The sequence below is a fragment of the Setaria viridis genome, chromosome 4 (genome assembly GCF_005286985.2).
Source record: "Setaria viridis chromosome 4, Setaria_viridis_v4.0, whole genome shotgun sequence".
Taxonomy (NCBI): Eukaryota; Viridiplantae; Streptophyta; class Magnoliopsida; order Poales; family Poaceae; genus Setaria; species Setaria viridis.
This window is the reverse complement of record NC_048266.2, coordinates 29,435,771-29,448,255: the sequence shown is the minus strand read 5'-3', so window position 1 is coordinate 29,448,255 and position 12,485 is coordinate 29,435,771. Positions and strand designations below refer to the sequence as shown.

Sequence of the window (12,485 nt, the reverse complement as noted above, 5' to 3'; positions counted from 1 at the left end):
TGATACTCATTATTGACACACTTTTAGTGCTATTTAACTAGTATTTTTATGCATATTCTTATACTAACTCGCCACTTGGCACTTGAAATCACCGCATTATTGCATATGTGTCGTATTTTTTTGGCATATTGTGTTTTGACAAGAAATACAACATAATCAGGGGGATTTTATTAAAGAGCTTAATGGATATATGGACGTGGGTCATTGAGGGAAGCTTGCATGAGGAAGGAGAGGACCAGGAGGGCCAGAAAGGGCCTAGGCCCATAGGCCTGGGACCCTACAGGCCGATCAGCCCAACCTGTTCCAGGGCCCGATCGAGCTCCAGTTTCTTTAGCGTGAAGTCCATGACATATTTACGGTTTTTCCACTGACCATTGACCCAGAGCCGCCGCCTATGGAAGACTATAAATATCCCTTCATGGATTACAAGGAAGAGGAGTTGGACAGAAGAGGAAACACCACGCAAACACCATCAACCGCTGCCACAAGGTCGGGAAACGTGAAGCGGAGCACCAGAGGAGGCAGAAACCTCCCAAGCTGATTGGCTTGGAGGCGCCCAGGCGATCGGCCTGTGACTTTCCTGCCCCCGTTCGTCGTTCTCTTCGATTCAGTTGATCTACAGGACATCCTTTACCCGAATTTGTGTCAACATGTGCAAGATTATGGGGTAAAGTCTCTGTTTGTCCTCGGGGTTGTATGGAGATCTTGATTTGTAATTGCTGAACCTCTTGTTTAAGATTTATTTGTTATCAATCATAACTTGATTATGCTCTTTCATATAATGGTTGTCCAACGCTACTTTGGGTTCCTTTATTGCTTACCTAGAACGATCGTCATCCGTGTTCTTATTAACCGATAGTTGAGTACCCTTATGTAGTGACGGTATGCGAGACAAAAGGGGGGAATTTAGTCCCGGTTGGAATTTCCAACCAGGACAAAAGGGGGAGCGTCGGTGCGATATTTTCTAACCTTTACAACCGGGACTAAGATAGTCCTGGTTGGTCTTTACAACCGGAACTAAACCCCTCCTGTCGGTGGCCTTCGGTGCCTCATTTTTAACCCGGACTAAACGAGTCCCGGGTCCAAAATTAACCGGGATAAAAGCTCCTGAACGGAAGATCAGTTTTCCGGTAGTGCGATCAAAGCCTTCACAGAAGGATAAAATTATCCACGAAGCTGTAAACATATAGTTTAGCTCTAGCAGAACGTAACATGCGTATTCAAATGCATTTGTAGGCTTTCATTTTACCAGTTGAAGGTTAAACCTTTTTTCTTCTGGAGTTCAGGGTCGGTGATCTACTGATCTGTATGTCTGTATCAGAACCGAGTGCCTAGTCGTAGACTGGTGCTCCAATCTCTCCACTAGTAGAGTCGCCACGGTGGCACTGGTGGGCCCCCCTGCTGGCCTCACCTAGGGATGAATTTGGATGGATACGCATGGAATCGAATTCGGATAGTACTATTTACCATATTTTAATTCGAATTTGAATACGAATATAAATATTATCGAATAGAATACAAAATGAATAGTTCGAATTCGGATTCGCATTCGGATACTTACTCGACTTATAACATAGCGTCATAACGAGTGTCAATTTTGTTTTATTGATGATTTTATAATTGATAAAATATCATGTTACATGTAGGGAGTAAATTATAAGCACAGTACATAATGGATATCTTATTGAAAATGACATATTTATTAATAAATAATTACATATATCAAAATAAATATAAAAATAAGTATTTCCATAAATATATATCATTTAATAATAAAAATAAGTTCATTAATACATTAAATATGATTTGTTCATTTAATAAATAATATACTGTATTTAAAATTAGTATGATTCATTATATTAAAATTAATTAAACTTTATAATTATATATTACTAGTAATCTTAGTTTAACATAATTAGTCATTTGTCATATAGATAATTTTTTAATAGTTTAATGGTGTAAATAATTATTTTATTAGCAATATTAAAATTAGCATCATTTCTAATTAGTATTTAGTAATATAAATAAGTTTTAGATGGCTTCATTGGGTACTTTATTCTTTGCGGATACGAATAATGTTAGATATTTCATATTTTTGTCGAATCGAATACAAAAACGGATAGAGAAAAATACTGAAAATCGAATGTGGGTACATCCATTTGACATCCACGTTAAAAAAATAAATACAAATACAGATATTCATATTGGTGTTTTTAGCAGGGATACGAATTCGGATAATTTGAATTTCCAGACCTAGTGAAAAAAAGTAGAGTGGTGGAGCACAGGTGATCGCCCCAAGAAGGCTTCCTTCAATTTGCACGCCGCTTGGTTGGCGGAGGCGTCATCTTGGGTTCTTGGCCATGCCAACCTGAGCTCAGCCCTCTTCTGCATGACTGCATTGCTGCTGCGGCAGCCGTGTCAAACCCGCTTGCGTCCCCAATTTTGGAGAAATGTAGATAGCGCATCATTTGGTTGGGCTTGGGACTTTTTGTTTCAGGTTCTCATGCAACAGAAAATTAACAAAAAGAAAAAGATGGAAAGGACTGCCGGGACACAGGCAAAGTTCACGATCGGGTTCCTCTCCCGGGCGGCTGAATTAACTACCGGAGAAGCTGAGTATTTCTCGACAGTGTTAGTACCGGTTGGATTTTGATTCAGTACTAACGTGTGAAAATCGATCGTGACGTACAGTATCATCAGAACCCTTTTAGTACCGGTTGGAGATCTCAGGCTCTACTAAATGGCGGCATAGAGCAGATGAGAAGAAATGAGCGCACGCTACTGTACCGTGGAACCTTGGGAAAGAATTGTTCACACTCATTTGTGTGGAAAATGCCGTTCTCTTTCTCTTGGTACGACGGAAATGCCATGCCTGTCGCACGCCATGAACGTTTATGGGAAAAACCCTAGTCTATGACATTCTCGCAAAAAAAAAAAAAACCCTAGTCTATGACATGCTTGAGCGTCAGATCAGTAATCTGCAGTGTTCGATTCCCGTTTAAATGGATAATAAGTGGAGAAGACCTTAAACATCTGCACTCGATTCTTAACCCTGTCGCATCAGTGGCAGAAGCTCCACACCATATGAATCATGATAGCAACGAGGACTTTCACAGTACGTAGCTTTCTCCGTGATATGCTTAGACGAAGAGTGCACGGGTTGCCGTGTTGATAGCGTTCAGGAGTTGCACGGAAAAGCGGCCGCCCGCCACCGCGGGCGCAACGCGCCGAATACTTAAAGCAAGAACAACACGTAAACGTGACGAGGACACTCACAGGATCGGAGGACAACGGTAGCAGTGCGTGTTTCTTCTACGCCCCGTGAGCCGGCCGGCTGATGAAGCAGGAATATTATGGCGCGTGCGGCGTCTCACTCCCTCGCGCTGTCTCGACCGCTGCCGCCCGTGCACGGGAATCGTGATTGCGTTTCTCGTGGCGGTGAGAACCGCATCCACTTGGCCGACTAGGGAACCCGTGAGATCCTCTTTGGATCCACTCATAGATCTCTTTTCTATCTTTTTAGACAGCTAAAGATCAGCTAGCTAAATTTTAACTAAGAGTGTTTGAATCACCAGCTAAATTATTATTGATCGGATATCTATCTATCCTACCCTTCCCTTCCACCTCTCATCAATCTTCTTTCTTATCTTCCTCCCTCTTCTCACAAGCAAAGCGAGCAGCCCACGAGCGTTGGGAGCACGTCAGCGCAAGGGCGAGCGACGGGCCGGAGTAGGGGTGAGCCAAAACCAACACCGCCTCCGCTGGGAACCATGAGTTGTACGCTCCTGAATCCATCTTCCGCCGGCAGGGCAGGCCGTCCGGCTGGCCATCCTCCACTGAATGGTGCTTTTCGCTGACTTTTGTGTGTGCTCCCTGTGTAGGTGTTCAACGGGTAGAATGTTGGAGGCTTCACAGAGTTGGCTTCGCGTATGTGATTCGCAGCGGCAGCCGAAGCTGGGTACAGGCGCCGCTGGGATGATGATGACGGCGGTGCTGTGGATGCCTCTGCCGCCTCAGATTGGAGGGACTATTTGTACAGGGAGGGCTGCAGGCACGACGGCGGCGGTGCAGGCAACTCGCTCCTACCGCCCGCCCCTACGCCACAGCCGCCGTCTCTGCAGGACCATGCGCGGGCCTCGCCCCGCCGGGCGCCGTCGTCGGCCGCCTCAGGTAGGCCTGCCCTTGCAAATCCTCATATCTGAGGCGTGGCATCCCGGCGCAGGAGCGGCGCGGACCGGCAACGACGAACCGGCGGCAGCATGCACAACGGCGGCACGCGACGGGTGGGGTGGCGGTGGGTGGACCAGTGGCGGCGCACAGAGCGGCAGGGCATGGGGATCGGGGCACGCGGGGGTCACGGGTGGGGAACGAGCGTGGCATTTTTCTGAGGGGTATTTTTGGTCTTTACTGATTTAGCTGGCTTCTTTAGCCAGTAAAGTTTAGCTAGGTCCTGTTTGGATCCTTAGCATTTAGTTAGTGGATCCAAATAGGGCAACAGGCGTGGCTAATTTTTGCCATTTGCTTCTATATTTAGGTTATTGTAGAATTTAGTTTTGGAAATAAAATAAATTTAGTTCAGCAATACTTTGTTTGGAAACACAAACACTTCCATGCACGCAGGTCAGTCACCATATGAATACACACGACCATGTCTCTATGAGCACCTACAAGCGGCTAAACCACCAAATCTTGAAGTTACTGTAGATGTGTCGCTGTTGACCCTCACGTCGTCTACCACTAAAATAATAACCCTTAAGAACATGATTGAATTTTAATTATGAAATATAAACAATAATGGACTTGATTGGTATTCAAATCTTCCACCATGATAAAAAAAAATGCATGTACCGTTTCAAAATATCCTCCACTATGGCACGGTTCAAGCTGAAGCAGCTATCCTAGTTCCTCCAACTTAAATAGCATAAGTCTATATCAAGATTTAACCTATGTTAAACATATTTTTTATGAATCACACACCAGACTGAGACGCTTACAAACATGCACATACACTCTCTCTTATGAATACACGTATGCTAACCCTACGCCTATTAACACCTTCAAGGTCTGAGCCCGCAAAACTTTAAATTGATCTACTCACCACAAGCGTATCATGGGTGATGGGCATGCCATCTACCCTTAAAAGCATAGCGCACGCACACTCACCTCTATGAATACACACACCCCCTAACCCTACCCTTATTAGCATCTCCAAGAAAATCAAACCGGCATATCTTGTTTGACGCAGTCACCACATGGATCTTGTAGTCAATGCGCACGTTGCCTACCCTTGAAAGCATAGCAATGCTAATTCATGAATAAATCTAGAAAAATGCAAGTACATATGCTGAGATGAGAATTCGAATCCAGGTGGACAAATTCCATCACAAGGAACTTAAATAGCTGAGTACGCTTAGGTAGCTAGCCAAGTTAAACTTTTAAATTCATCAGTATCACTATTTAAAAGTCTGCATAAATTATGAAATCATTTTTCATAATGAATCTACAAATATCAATCTTTGTGTTGTGAGTTCTAATATTTATGACCAGTGTTCAAAATTTTGGTCTTTCCGGTGATCGAAATTACTGTTTTCCTAAAATTCGGTCTTTTCATCTAAATATACACTTTTCATCTAAATATACACTTTTCAGTTCAAATTTCAGCTGAAATTTCAGGAAATTTGGTGTTTTTGCTGGGACCGAAAAATATCAAAAAACGAAATCCTAATCCCTGTTTATGCTCATGCAGGGATCATGATAGATTTAATATTTACGACCTGAGAAATTATGTATAATATATTATATTGGAGTCATTCTAGAAACTAACATTTGTATGATACTAAAAAAGACATTAGTTTGATATATAAAGTTACTGCGGCTTATTTCACATTGTTACTCGCATATGCCTGTAAGCAGGAGCCGAATAAGAAACCGACTACCGACAGTTTTATGGCAAAACTGATGTGCTCTGTATATACTTGCATTCTACTCCACGTGGGAGAACACCTAGAATGACGCGCCGTTTGGTCCTGTTTGTTCTAACCCTCTTTCGCAGTGGGACTCGCCAAACATTGACCCGAGCCAAACAATGCAAACGGAATATATAGATGGAGCCAAAGAATTCCCGATTGATCGGCGGAGATCCATGATCAGCGGTCGACTGAGACCACCAGATTAACAAGGATTGTTTGATGCTTAGCGTCCATCCTAATCTTCCACCATGCACTTTTCCATTCCCAAACACCGAGCTTCTTGTCTGATTCTAGTTAGCACTAACTGCGACTGATGAACTTTTCTAATATGGATACCAACCCATTTGCGAGAAAGATTTGCATCGTGTGATACGGTCTACGGGTATTGCATAGATTAGTTGCTAGCAGTAATTATTTTGACTAATCAACGGTCAACACTCGTGGATCAAGCCGCCCATTTACCACTAGGTTAGGTGGAAGTTATTCATCTACCTTTGAGTCTTCGACTCAGCAAGGGTGTTAGCATACGGTTGCTGTTCTTTCAATAATGATAGGCAACGGTGGAATCGACAATAGAGTGTTGTTCTTTCAATATGAAGATGTGCTAGGCTGCTGGCCTGGACTATTAGATATGCTTGTATGGGTAGTGTACATATCTGGTCATATGGTGAGCATACATGCATGTATATGAATACACCTATGTATGCTAAATAACATGTCTGTAAAATAACAAGTCGTCCATTGTGGCGGAGATTTCTTTATCCCATCTTGTTTTGATAAATGAAAAATAGAATCACCTAATGTTTGTGCCGCACCAATAATGGTTATGAGAATCAGGGCCTTGCCACCGCTTTAATTACCTTTTCCTAGCTAAATCTGCAAAAGAAAGTAAAAATATTGGACGACAGAACGATGCGTTTCCTTATATAAATCCCAGTGGCCACTGTCATTGCTTGGTTTCTACTCCATCCATCTAATTTATAGTTTATTTTAATTTTTCTAGATTTATAATTTTTACTGGAATTTTGCTACACATATGTTGACAGATTTTCCCACACGGAAATCTGTCAAATTCTGCGCTTCACATATTTCTATCTAGATTAATTTGTGCTGCACGTCCTCCTCTTGCTTTATCTCCGGCGAGCTCCGGCATCTCTCTCCGGTAAGGGCTGCTGTTAGGGTTAGGGTTGAGGGCTTCACTATTGGTGGATTGTCCTCTTCCAGCTATAGAGGATGGTCGGGGAGTGTCGGTGTTTAAACTCGGCAACCTATCGAGGGGGTGCCCAAGGTAGTGTTTTGGTTAATGGGGATCGCCAAGATTAGGAACTCAAAGATAAACGTAGACACATGATTTAGACAGGTTCAAGCCGCTGAATAGCGTAATACCCTACATCACATGTGTTGGTTAGATTGAGTTGCTTTGGAGAGGGTCCCTGCCTCACCTTATATTGACGGGGGTAGGGTTACAGGTCGGTTGGTTACGAGAAAACTAGTCGGATTCGACTATACGAGTTCTACTCTGATTACTACGAGTACTTTTCCTGGTCCTTGACTATTTCCTGTCTTTCCACGTAGACTACGTCATCCTACGCCATAGTCTTTATGTCAGATACGTCTCGGTGTCCAGCCCTATATTTAGAACTGTCCAAATCTTCTGGTGGGCTCATATATGTATGTACGACAAGCTTCCGTGTATCTTTCAGTCAAATGCAGCAGTTCCGAGTACTTTTGTAAACTTCACCGACTAATTTTGGTGCTCTTCGAGTACTTCATCTGGTTGAATCTTCAAATGTACCAAAAAACTGTCATGCAGCTAGAATGTACTCAAGCCTTATTTGACTCAGTCTCATATCCTTCAATCTTAAATTTCATGTGAAAGTACGACAAAAGTCACTCACCATATGGAGTAGCCCCCGATCGTTAGGTTGAATCGAAGAATCAGGCTGAGGGTAAATCTGTAAGTTGCATCACTTTCCCCTAAAACCTAGAGAATTTTTTTTTGTCGATAGGCACATGGCAACACAGCCCCCAAGCCTTTTGTCGACTAGTTTGGTGGGTATAAGGGTCAATCTTTGATCAATGTGACCATCTCTGAAAGAAATCTTATCTCTTCCAAAAAGAAAGGTAACTACCAATCAGGTGCTTGAAATCCGGGGATCCGTTAAACCAAAATCCCTTTATTCGCGCTACTGTTATTGCACCGCGGTGATAAATAATGGATGAAATCATCCCTTCCATTTTACCTTTGCCATCTGCCTTCCCTTCTTCCACGCTTGAGCCCCTGCGCCGCCGCTGCCCGATCTTCGAGCGCTAGCGCCACCATCCCCTACCACTCATCCCCCGAGCATATGCGACAGAAGAAGCTTGTGACATTAATGATGGGGAGGAAGGCTGCTGCTGTCAAGCCTGCCATGGAGGAAAAGAAGAAGAGTTCTAATAAGAAGAAGGAACCGCAGCTGCCGGCGTCCAAGTACGGGAAGACGGATCAGATTGCACTGCCAACTCCTGCTTGTGCTTGGAAGCGGTCATCCTTAAAAGAGGAGGAGATCAAGGTGCTTGTGGCTGCCAATCTGCTCCAAAATCAACACATCATTAGTTGGGGATCCAAAATCAGCAATCTGTGGCCTTTGGAGGAACACTCCAATGAAACGATAATTTTCGCTCACTTCATTGAGTGTGGTCTTGTACTACCAGCTTCTGATTTTTTTTGAGGTCTTCTGGATTATTATAAGTTGGAGCTGATTCATCTGAACCCCAACGGAATTCTCCATACTATCATATTTGTTCATCTCTGTGAAGCTTTTCTAGGAATCCCTTTTCTAGGAATCCGACCCCACTTTCAATTATTCCAAAAAAATTTCCATGTAAAGCTGCAACCAATGAGGGATCATACTCAAGTAGTCGGAGGCACCGGTATCCAGATGCAGGAGAAACTTGGCAGTCAATATCTGGCTTATGAGCTAATAGATTCTAGTGCCGGGTGGAAAGAAAAGTGGTGCTACATTAGCAACCATGATCCAAAACTACCCGAGCTGACAGGACATCGCCCCTCCTGGAACAACCGGTGACTGGATGAGCTAACTCATGGGGATTGCCTCCAACTACCCGATCTCCTTGATAGAATAGTCAAACTGAAGCAAGAAGGGCTCACTGGAGTTGGAGTAGCCTTCAGTTTTATGAAGCGACGAATCCAGCCCTTGCAGTAGCGATGCCACTAGGGCTATGAGTATACTAGAGTCAATGATCCATCCAGACTTTTGCCTGATGAGCTCAGCACAGATGAGATTATGGTGAGGCTGAAACAGATGTTGAAGAATATGGGCGAGATTCCCACCATTTTGTGGGAATTCAACGTCGCCAACCCACCAAAGCCTGTAAGTACCCATGGCCGTAGCTCCCGAGTACTTATTTTGTAGTTGTTGGGTGTGCTAACTTGTCTTTCTTTGTAGGGTGATGTCAGCTTGCACTTCTCTGCTCCTCCTCCTCCTGGATCGGAAGATATTTGTGAAGTTACTCCTCAAGTACATACGGTGGAGAGCGCTAAGAGTGATGACGAGAAAGAGGAAGTACTTGAGGCCTCCAGCAACACTAGTTCTGATGCTGCAAAGAATTTTGAAGTCAACGCCCGACCATTTGATAAGGCTGGGTTGTCCTCTAGATCGAGGAAGCGCACAGCTGATGAAGAGTTTGAAGCTGCAATTCCTCCACCATCAAAGAAGAAGCGGTCCATTGCTGCGAAGTAGGCTGTAAAGAAGTCTATCACCGCAGAAGATGTGCTTCCCACGGTAATTACTTATGAGGAAGGATAAGATCCTAAGGATCATATACTCCCAGTAGGTGATTCCAATATTACCACGTGTCTACTTAAGATGACATTGGTGGTTTGCAGGTACTCAAGCTGGCGACGGATGCTGAAAAGGCGGCTGCTCTTGCTGCACAAGATAGGTTGCTGGTCTTCGAGGAGGTGATCAACATTGAAGATGATCCAGAGCCTCTTGTTCCTGTGGTGGACCCTGCTAGCGCAAGAACAACTCGAAGGATAGAGGTGATGGCCAAGGCTAGCAATGATCGTGCTGTGACCACTCAAGCTGCGCCAAAGAAACTGTCTCCGACCATCAAGCTGCTGCGCCTTATAGGAGAACCCTCTCTGAAGTTGAGGAGATCTACAAGGTATGTCTTGCTGCTCCTTTGAGTACTAATTGTAGCTCATGATCAACTTCTTGTGTCTCTGAAGCTTTGTCTTATGCAGGAAATCCTCTGACATGGACCTCGAGGGCCTAGCTTGAGGCCCATGACCAATGATGGGAGCCTCTTAGACCAGGATGTTGCCCCGGCCCAAGCAAGTCCACAGCCGGAGAATCATCCCGTGACGACAAGTAGTCCAGGTGCTCTGTCTCTTGTAGCAGCATTGATGCAAGATGTCATATCATCTCTAACTGACGTTGTAGTGCCAGCCCCCGAGCGACAAGCACTGGAAGAAGTAGCGGCGACTACCTCTGGCGCTGTGGTTACTCTCATAGCCCCCGAGCTAGAGGCGGAATTTGAAGTAGCAACAGTGTTAGAAGTCATGGCTGCCAACACGTCTTCCGAGCTAGGTCCGTCGACAAGCCTTGCCGTGGTTCCACTCAGCACAACTGATTCTGAAGCTCATGCGCATCCTCTGGAGGCTAGAGAAATTTGTCTTGAAGATATCCAACTGATCGACGATCCTCTGCTGAACATGGATATGGTTACTGGAATGATGGAGATGCACCGCCGTATTGGTGCTTACATAGAGGTATGCTTGATCCGGCTTCTTCCACAACATGCAATTAGTACCATGCCTTGATATAAGTACTTATTGTGTGGCGCACGATGTCATCAAATGCTCTCGTCGTACGTCTCAGATGCTTCAAGGCTATGGGGACACAGTACTCCATGCTGAGGCCCTTGAAAACAAACTTGCCAAGGAGAGGGAGTACTCCTCCCGACTTCTGATGAAGTATGATGGAGTTGCCGCTAAGTACCGTAACCGTATCCAGCAACTTGAGGAGGAGAAAGACTGTCTCAAGGGGCGGAATAAGTCGTTGAACTAGCAAATCAAAGGTAGTTGCTCCCCTTGTTGGATTTCGAGTACTGATTCTATTTGTAATACTGATCATGTTGTGCATTTTTTGTGCAGTGCTCGAAAAGCCAAATCAAGATCTCCAGAGACAAGTCACAGATTGGAAGAACGTGCATTATCCCGTAGCTGATCAGCATGATAAGCTAGTACTAAAATATGAAAATCTAAAGCATCATCTGGAGAAAGAGAGGAAAATGCGCGAAGATGGTGAAGTCGACTTGGTCAACACCATGAAGACCATCCAGGAGCGCGAAGCTAAGCTAGAAGCTGCAAAACTCGCTCTAAAGGGGATATTTGAAGCAGCCCAGCCAATAGCGGATATGGTGGAGCCTCCGGTTGAGTCTATAGAGCCCCGCCTATTATCTGAAGTACTTAAGGACGTACCAAGGAAATTCACCAGCTATGTAAAGAAGATAGCGAAGTCTGTCTCCAAACAACTGCTGAGCTTCGTCAAGTCTTTCTATCCCCAAGCTGATCTAACTCCTGTTGCGAAGGGTATAGCAGAGGATTGCTCTGATGAATTTTTTCAGCAGTACTTGCAAGAGATGGACCTGATTGTAGAAGAAGTAGCCAATCATCTAGTCCTTGAGTAGTTCTGTATCAAAGCAAACATTAGTTAGTTATTGTAAATATAATATGAATGCTTTGAAATATAAATGTTTCTAAGTCTTGTTGCAATCTTTGCTGCTTTTGACTTGTTTGTTTTTAGTGCATCTCATAATCTTCCCTGATATTTGCTTGTACGATAGATGTGAGTGTCTGCACATAAGACTTCTTCTATGAGCCTCATCAGATGCACATTGTAGAGTACTTTTAAGATCACATTCTGTGGGTTGCGAGTACTCAGGCTATCTGGGAAGTAGACCTCTGGGCAAGTAGTCTCTTCAGGGTTTCGTCGACTAGAGCCTATCTTTACAACCTCTCTGGGTTTTATTGATGTTGCGCTCTGGAAAACATGGAACTGCTAACTTGTTATTCAAGTTGTGACTAGACATACTTATAAGGTGGATAGTCTCTCGAGTAGTTTAATTAACTCCCAAGGTACTGATGGCTTCTTTTCTTTGCAAGCTTTGAAGGGACAGATTTGTCCAATGAGTCAACTAACTCATGAGGTTTACTGCAGATTTGCTTTGCAAGCTGCGATTCGATAATTTTGTCCAGTGAGTTGAATAACTCATTAAAATTTTGCAAACTTGTTATTACAAGCCGCATTTGGGCAATTTTGCCTAGGGAGTGGAATAGCTCTGCAAACTTGCTTCTGCAAGCCGTATGCAAACTTGCTTCTGCAAACCGTAATTAGGCATAAATAAGTAGTCCAGTTACGACAAAAAATACGACTGCTTTATTGAATTGTAATTCTACAACTAGGGCCGATGGTCGATTCACATGAATATGTAAATCAAAATAGGGGG

At 44.0% G+C, this 12,485-nt stretch overlaps 1 long non-coding RNA gene across 1 annotated transcript; it reads left to right on the top strand.

Annotated features, from left to right (window-relative positions):
• Positions 1-7,922: 7,922 nt before the first annotated feature.
• On the top strand, positions 7,923-11,677 carry LOC117853770 (uncharacterized). The gene is made up of 6 exons (XR_011897949.1): positions 7,923-9,754; positions 9,859-10,139; positions 10,219-10,354; positions 10,424-10,746; positions 10,856-11,054; positions 11,131-11,677. It is a non-coding gene; the product is annotated as an uncharacterized lncRNA (long non-coding RNA).
• Positions 11,678-12,485: the final 808 nt, after the last annotated feature.